We start from the raw sequence: 9,349 nt of genomic DNA, 5'->3' as shown, positions 1-9,349 counted from the left end.
GGCGGTACCCTACACTCAGTCTTTATTCTCTCCTTGCAAAACCCACTGTTTTTCTCTTTCGCAGTGGTTTCAAAACCGTGTAAGTACATTTACAATCGTGATAGTAACATCAATCTCTCAAAATTGAGAAAATAACCAAAAGGGGGGAATTTTTAAAGCAAACTAAATATGGCCTGAGAAGGACTCCACATTTCTATATTTGAGTCCTCGTAGATGAACTGTAATCTAGCTTAATAGTCAGAAAAATTGAAAACCTAGCTCAATAGTATGCACCTGTAACAACAGCTGAGTGTTGGCCAATCCCAGCGTACATACTTCAACCACTCATAGCCTGCTGAACATTCAAACTGCATTCAAATAAGGCAAATGCCAAGCTATAACCAATCTCCTTGTTTCTGTACCTCACTTCCAATTCCTGTGTGTCATTTTACCTTTTTTGTCTATAAATTTGTTCTAACCACAGGCACCCCTGGAGTCTCTGTAAATCTGCTGTGATTCTGGAGGCTACCGGATTCATGAATCATTCATTGCTCAATTAAATTCCTTTAAATTTAATTTGGCTGAAGTGTTTCTTTTATCAAAGTAGAGAGTTCATTTGGGTCAAGCTTGAGGATTGCAACCTGGGAACACAGATGCAAGTCGCCCTAAATATACACTCCAATTAGCAGCAGTTACAAGTGGGTTTTTAAAAGTCAAAAAAGGGGACAAGGAGTGGGCTGATACAAAGTTGTTATCAGGAATTCTCATTGGTTTACAGAAATGACATTGGTTAGTGATTGGCTATACATTGTTAAGCTATAGGGTGTGGGTTATAGTGTCAGGTGTGACATTATTTGGTTAATGTACAGCTCCATGTGGCAATAGCAAACAGTTTCAAGAGATGAATAAATACCTCAAGGAGGAAGTAGGACCATGATTCCTGCCTCATTATAATGTCTCTCTAAGCCTGATCATTTAAGAGGACTCACGGTCCTCAGATAAAAGTTATTTTCTTTACAAACACACCCACACACCCATCCTGTGACAAATCAATCAGTATTTTCAAATTCAGAATCAATTAGTTCCTCCTTTTATTTCAATCCCTTATTTGTCATTTTGACCCCACATTTTCTAACTCTACCTCAAACACAGACAGATCCAACCCTCTACATCAATTTGGTAACAAGTATGCAACTCCCTTAAACCAGGGATAGGTTACAGTGCCCTAAGCTATTGTGATCTAAGAAACCAAAATAGATGCCCCTTTATCAACTAAGACTAACCCTAAGGTTAAGGAAACAAAGTTACCTGTGGGTGGAGGGTTCAGGGCCCGGATGGCATGGCAAATTTCTAACTTACTATAATTAAACTCCCTCTAACCAAACCAGCTATCAGCTCTGATTGGACAGATGACCGGCCTTACAAACATTCTTTTCTGATAAGCTATTAATATTAGACTGCCAGTTTCTACCAGCTTATAGAGGTGGCACACAAACCACATTTGTGTCCTGTAGTTCACCTTATGATGTAAAGGGCCAAATTCTACCTCATTTTAGTGCTAAACCCCATTCCAAAGTGAACATGGGATGTATATTACATATGTTCACTCATTATAGTGTGCCCGGCTCCGACAATAATATGTATCGCTTTTCCCCCAAACTTGTTGAATATGTATGAATATGAATATAAAACCCAACCTGTCATTCCCCATTCCAACAGAGAGCACCTTCAGTACACACTGGATGCTTTCGCTTACTGGCTTGCAAACTGATGAGAGCAATTAGGCTCTCCTTTCTACTATTTAGCCATCTTGGTGGTCTTTTGGATGATACTACTGATGCCATCAGTCTTTGGTAGCAGAGTGGGACCCAGGCATGTCAAAGCCTTAGAACAGAATGGAGTCTTAAGCAACCTCACCTGATTACACTGTGGGCCATGTAAATATGATCTTTTCCTGGGTGCCTTGGCATCCAAAAAAACTTGAGAACATCTGCTCTATATTCTATATAATCACTTCTGCAAATGTCCAAATACCAACTACCTGTCATACTTTATTCAGGCTCCTCTTGTCAGATTTAAATGATCCCAGTATCCCCCATCCCTGACCCATCTTCCTACACATTCTTTTCTAAACTCTTTATCATGACAGCTGTCCTCTGAACTGGCTCTTAACTTCTCATGTCTTTCTTAAACTATGAAGCCCTTTATTTGACACCCATGGGCCACCACTGTTACTTGATCTCTTCTGAAGGGGTAAGACAGCCTTCAACTCAGGCCAGGTCTCCTTTCAATTATACAGGAGCAGGTAACCTGCCTTCAGGATAAAATCTGCCAAGAGATGCCCGTTTCTCCTCTCTTTGATATGCAGCCTCAGCCAAGTTTTCGTTTAATAAATATTTACTGCTGGAAACTAGGAGACACAAGCATTTGTAAGCCATGGGCTCTGCCCTTCACCTCCTAGTGCAGTTAGAGCAATTAGTTCTACACAGCTCAAGAGCTATACAAACATACAGAAGAGTTTCTCTCACCCCCAGCAGTTACAATCGCCAAGCGATCGCTGGAACAGATCAGATACTGTGGCTCATAACTCCTCAGACACATCATGCTCTTTAGCAAAGAATCCCTGCACATGCACCCTCTCCAATTTTCTGATACAAATTAATAATTCTTTGAGAAGATGGTCAAAGAACAGCTTCTCTCTTTTAAAATGTCATTCATTGGCTGGATGTCTTTACAAACGTATGTGTAACCACCGTTGAAAGCCTCAAGAAGTTTCAGTAAAAAGGCTTTTTTACTAAATTCCCTTTCTGAACCTGGTAGAAGCTCCTTCAAAATTTAAAGGAACAAGAGACTAGAGATATATTTATTTTCTTTTTTTGTACCATCAACAGTAAATTCCATTGACACTGAGTGGCAGTGCTTCACACCACTTATCCTTTCTGCACTAGCACCAACTATAAACAATAAATGTGTCTACTTTATAAAGAATTCTACTTCCAGCCATCTCGGTGCATTTTCACAACCTATGAGGTTAGCAGGTCAGGTATGGTGCCTGTTTTTGTTTTTTTCTCTTTTAATTTGTTTTTATTGTAACAGGCACTTAGATTTTCTCTGAATATTATGCCTGTTTTATCAATGAATGCAACCAAAGCTCACAGAGGGTAAGTGACTTCTCTAGATCAGAGAGCAAGTAAATATTAGAGCCCTGATGAATAAATTCTCTACATTCTCAATGCTTCTACTTTAAACAATATTAACACGTAATTTTGTAAAATTAAAAGTATCCCCTAATCCTAAAAGTAAAGCAATTGTATAGCTAAGAATATTCACTTTGCCCATTAAATGCTAACAAATTTGAGAAGTAATGAAAAGCTATTTTTGGTACTCTATCTCCTCTTAGGTAACTTTTTCTTTCCACACTTAGCATCGTTGTCTTTATAGCGTTTTTCTTTTTTCCTATCCTTGCTTTCAAGAACTATATTACATATGACTCCCAGTAATGTATAAAATTAAAGTTTAAAATGTCATCCCTCCCAGGAAAACATTTCACGCATTCTACATACATCTACCTCCAAGCCTTGTAATAAGCTCTTACCAGAGGATTTTAGGCAGCCTTTGGGAGGTGGCGGAGGTGGCTTCTAGTAGAGTGGGACTGTCTCGCCACTACCCCATGACATCCTCCCAATTTACCTACATCGCCACCCAGAGTCTGTTCTTGGATTTCACACTGCACTTGGTCATATTGTCTCCAAGGAGGAGTCTTTTCCAAAAACTCTACTACAGTAATATGCTGCCATTTGAGGATACTCAGTAGACACAGCAATGAAGTTACATTTTGTCTAAGCTTGTTGCTCTCTGAGATTTTTGTAGTACAACCAACCATATTAGAATCTCTACGAAATGAGAGCTTTGGGGTCTAAATGCACTTTTCATCAAGTCTCTGGGTGCCTCACTTTGCCCTCTTGCCAACACTCTCAAACTTAGCCCTTGAAATCAGCCAGAATGATGACGTGTAATAATTAACATTTAAGAGTAATGAACACCTAGCCGGGCGCGGTGGCTCACGCCTGTAATCCCAGCACTTTGGGAGGCCGAGGAGGGCAGATCACGAGGTCAGGAGATGGAGACCATCCTGGCTAACACAGTGAAACCGTGTCTCTACTAAAAATATCAAAAAATAGCCGGGCATGGTAGCGGGCGCCTGTAGTCGCAGCTACTCGGGAGGCTGAGGCAGGAGAATGGTGTGAACCCGGGAGGCGGAGCTTGCAGTGAGCCGAGATCGCACCACTGCACTCCAGCCTGGGCGACGGAGCGAGACTCTAACTCAAAAAAAAAAAAAAAAAAGAAGTAATAAACACCTTATATTTTTGAGGTTCTATTCTTAGTAAGTCAGAAAAGGGTGTCCAAAGGGGAAAGGCAATCCACACAGAGAACATGAACAAATCTACAATATCTAGAAAAGTGCAAGTCTGGTCAAACTAAAGCATAAGAAACGTGCCTGAGCATGAGCCCAGCAAAACAATCGGCTGAAAAGGTAGAAGGGGACCCAATTGTGAAAGACTTTAAATGACAAGGTAAGAAGCTTGACCTTTGTACTGAGGGCAGTGGGAAGCCAACTTTATACCATAAGAACAGCACACTCAGCTCTGTGTTTTGGAAAGATGACTGGCAAATAGAAGCTGGTGACAGTTCATGGGGAAACATACAAACTAATTACTGTATCACATAATACTCTTTCTCCAGGCAATGATATAAAACCAGATGAATTCTGGTTTATACAAAAATGTTAACTTATGGGCTTTTATTTCTCCACAATAGAGGAGTAGATCCAGCTTCTCACTTACTCTCCCTTGGATCTGCCTTCTTAGTATTCACTCATTCTCAGCCCATGTCTCTGGTGGCCAAAGACGCATCCAGCCAGGAGAAAGGAGAATCATTGTCCTGGCATTTCCAAGTAAAGTCCCAAATTTGAGGGTCCAGGACCAGCTTAGGTTATAAGAATACTCCTGAAATAATCACTGGTAAGCAGAAAGCACTAATGGTCTAGCTAAGTCAGGTTACTCAAAGCGTGATCTGTTGTCCAGTCCCTGCCCACACATTTTGTGACTGTGTGTGACAAGATGAATATAGAAATTGAGAGTGGTTAGAAATTTTACTGCAATTTGACAGGGCAATTCAATCTGATAATAAAAAAATTGAGGCTTATATTCTGTATGTCTTTTTTTGTGTGTGTCTTTTTTTGTTTTGTTTTGTTTTTTTTTTTTGTTTTTTGAGACGGAGTCTTGCTCTGTCACCCAGGCTGGAGTGCAGTGGCACGATCTCGGCTCACTGCAAGCTCCGCCTCCTGGGTTCACACCATTCTCCTGCCTCAGCCTCCCAAGTAGCCGGGGCTACAGGCACCCGCCATGACGCCTGGCTAATTATTTGTATTTTTAGTAGAGATGTGTTAGCCAGGATGGTCTCGATCTCCTGACCTCATAATCCGCCCTTCTCGGCCTCCCAAAGTGCACGGACCACAGGTGTCAGCCACCATGCCCAGTCTTGTGTGTCATTTTTTTCATTGATTCATTTTTGTTGTATTTTACACAAGTATCAATCCACAGTGGATGCAGGGGTGGGGAGTCCTTCACCATAGATAGTTTTAGAATCTGTGGTTTAATGTACATGCTCCACTGTGAAGCCTTGGTGTATGGTTAATTTTATGAGCTAACATAAGGGAAAGAAGAATTTGCCCCTTTTTTCTACCTTCCTGCCTGAGCTGGGGCATCAATCTTTTCCTGTCCTCAGACTGAGACTTATAGCATGGGGCCCTTTGGTTCTCAGGCCATAGCTTATACGTATCTTACTGGTTCTGTTTTTCTGGAGAACACTGACTAATACAGTAAGGATGAGTCAGGATCTTGGAAGCACATGGGGAGAACTCTGGGGAAACCTTTCCCTCTGGCTATGAGAAAGGACTAAAACAAATGTCCACTATAATCCTGGGGCCTCATTTGGAGAGGGAAAGGACTCTCCCAGCCTTATTTTCTCCCTCCTATTTTCTCATGCTTTCCTCCACAATGACCCATCCTTAGTCCAAGTCTGGTAAAAATTTACTCTGCAAAAGCTTTGGCTATGACCATTATAATAAGCTGAACATTACATGGCCATTCACCCACCTTCCCATTGGAACTGTATTGCTGGAATCAAAGTATCCAAATGGCTCTCCTAAGCCATTAAGAGCAAAACAACTCTGAGCTAGACTAACACGAGGTAATTACTAAATTGAGTCAAATTCCTTTGCTATGTTCTTGGCACTGAGGTATGGAAACTCCAGATTCCTATAAGAGGTCTGAAGAAAAAAAAAATGTTCAAGACAAATTTTGGAGATTGGAGTTTCTCATTAAAAGTACATTTTAGGAAAACCTGCTAAAGCAGTTGTATGGGGAAGAAAAGTGTGCAGCTCTTTGGAAACTTGAGGTTTTCATTTCTCTTTTGAAATAAAATGGAAACAATAAAAACACAATTAAAAATAAAATTAAAAAAAAAACAGAATCTAAGAGTGTTTTGTTTCTTTTTCTAATTAAAGCTCTGCAATTAAAGTTTCACTGGAGAGCAACCTGTGTTTTTAATCTCACTGTCCATGAAGGGCTAATACGGACAACAGGAGGTGAGATGTCTGCTGCACTCTTGGAAGTGACCTTGGAGAACTTTCCAGTCTGACTGAGAAACCTCGTCTGCTTTCTCACTTTACAAATTGGAAACTGAGGCCAAGACAGGTTTAATTCTTTTCTCCTTAATTCATTGTTGCATGCACATGTGCACGTGTGTCTGTCTGTGTGTTTTCTCTCAGGGACCTTGGAAACTGGATGTCTGCACAGTTTTAACATAATTTAGACACAGAATATGAGATTTCTTCCTTTCCAAGGCCCTAAATCACCTGCCAGGACCAAGACGAGGGCTCAAAAAGCATCAAGTTTTATCTAGTGTTGCCTTGAAATACATAATTTTTGCCTAAGTGAACTTCACAAACAAGATGGTAACGCTTTTTGTGAAAATCCAACTAAAATCTAGCTGAAAACGTATGCAAATCCAACTGAAATGTGACTTACATCACTCAAGATTCTCACACCTAGAAAGACGTAAGATCAGCTTGGGAAGGTAAGTTCACCTCATGTGCCAATTCTAATAATGGTGACTATCTGGGCACATTTTAAGGATTCTAAGGGTCTGTGTGAAAAAAAAAATGCAGTGATCTGTTAGTGACATCTGGTAGGAGAAGGGAGGAAAGGGGTCAGACTGATAATAAACTTGCTATGTATTTGCCACCTTTGGCCTGGATATTAAGGAAACTACCCAAGATTACCTTTTCTGAGCCCTTTCCAATGCTTACTCAAACAAGGTATTAAATACATCAATTTAAAAAAATTACATTCCAGTCATTTCTCAAATTTACATATGTAGGCAAAGTCAACCAAGAGCATTCAAACAAGGGTAGAAAAAGTACAGAGTGCAGGCTACATTGTTTCCCAAACACTTCCTTTTTTTCATGTAATAACAAATTGCAAAACAGAATTTGCCTGCTGGAGAGTGAGTGGAGAATACAACTATCCCCAGCATCCTGGCTTAGCTATTTCTTGGCCATGCTGCCCAGCACCTGACACTGGGGCGTCCTTAGAAATACTTTTGGGAGATTAGGCATGAAAATTCTCTTTGTAAAGCAAAAGTTGCATTGCTCTCTTCCCATCCCTGGATTGCTGGAATGAGAACACAGGCAACCCTTTGGAGGGCACCAAGAGCAGAGTCTGCCCTATTGACACAGATATTTCTGAGAATCAATCTAAAATTGTCGTTATTAAAAAAATCATTCAGCCAGGCACGATGGCTCGCACCTGTAATCCCAGCACTTTGAGAATCCAAGGTGGGTGGATCACTTGAGGTCAGGAGCTCGAGACCAGCCTCTGCAACATGGTAAAACCTTGTCTCTACTAAAAATACAAAAATTAGCCAGGTGTGGTCACATGTGCCTGTAGTCCTAGCTGCTTGGGAGGCTGAGGTGGGAGGATCATTTAAGTCCAGGAGACGGAGGTTGCAGTGAGCTGAGATCATACCACTGCATTCCAGCCTGGTCAACAGAGCTAAACTCTGTCTCAAAAAATTAATTAATTGATTAATTAAATTTTAAAATCACCCAATGGCTGGTTTTCAATGATTCTTTCCTGTAATATTTAAGATTTTGAGAGGGGCGCCCATGATTATTTTTACAGCTCGATTAGGTTCCTTTCCTTCATTTGAACCTGAGCTCTTCTTTCCAACAAGACATAGTGTGATGTGCACTGAAGATACAAAGGGAAATAGGAGATAGTCTGTGCTTTCAAGGAGTTCAAGCCTAATTAATGGCCAAAGAATATATAGAAACATATCTTAGTCCAATATCAGCAAATATTTTCTATAAAGGGTCAGATAGTCAAAGCTGTCAGTGCTGTGGGTCATCAGACTCTGTGGCAACTACTCAGCTCTGATGCTGTAGCATAAAAGCAGCCATAGCCAGTCCTTTAAACAAATGGCATGGCTAATTTCTAATAACAATGTATTTACAGAGAAATTCTGCTAGCCAGATTTGAACTACTGTTTACTGTCCCCTGACTTAAGACTCTACTTGGTGAATCACAGAACTTGAGCATCTCTCAGGGGAAAAGGTTAAAAAATGGGCAGATCGGTTTTTGGTTAGTGTGGTGGCTTGAATAATGACATATTTATCCATAGGTGGTGATTTTTTAATTTATTGAAATCCCAAAGAAGATCTATGACATCTCTGGTGAATCTGTGAGAAAATAATGTAGTTACATTTCCTAATAGAATGGTTTTATTCATTTAAAAACTATTTTTAATACAAGATTTGCCATGTCACCAATTGATTCAATGAGGCACAATTGCCAAACTTGAAAGTAATGTAGAAATCCACAGGGCACAATGGGGAACACCCTAAAGGGAAATAAGAAAAATCATCATGGAAAGCATACACTGGAAATGTGCCCCCATCATGCAGAGAGTGAAAATTTCAAATTATCATGGAATAATCTGGAAAAACCACTCTCACCCCAAAACCTCAACAGGGACTCTCCCCATTCATCTCCCTTCCAACAACTAGGAATTTGCTGAGCAATGGGACAAATAAAGTAGTCTGGAGAATTTGGTGGAAGATAAGAAAGCACTATTTTAATATTAGCCGTACTGATATTCTAATGAAATCCTTACCTTACACAAATAACTTGTTCCTGAAAAGTGAATTTCAGATGTCGGTTGAAACACAAAGGCTTGCCGGGCGCGGTGGCTCAAGCCTGTAATCCCAGCACTTTGGGAGGCCGAGACGGGCGGATCACGAGGTCAG

This window comes from Piliocolobus tephrosceles, chromosome 14, assembly GCF_002776525.5.
Source record: "Piliocolobus tephrosceles isolate RC106 chromosome 14, ASM277652v3, whole genome shotgun sequence".
Taxonomy (NCBI): Eukaryota; Metazoa; Chordata; class Mammalia; order Primates; family Cercopithecidae; genus Piliocolobus; species Piliocolobus tephrosceles.
This window is presented reverse-complemented; position numbering follows the sequence as displayed.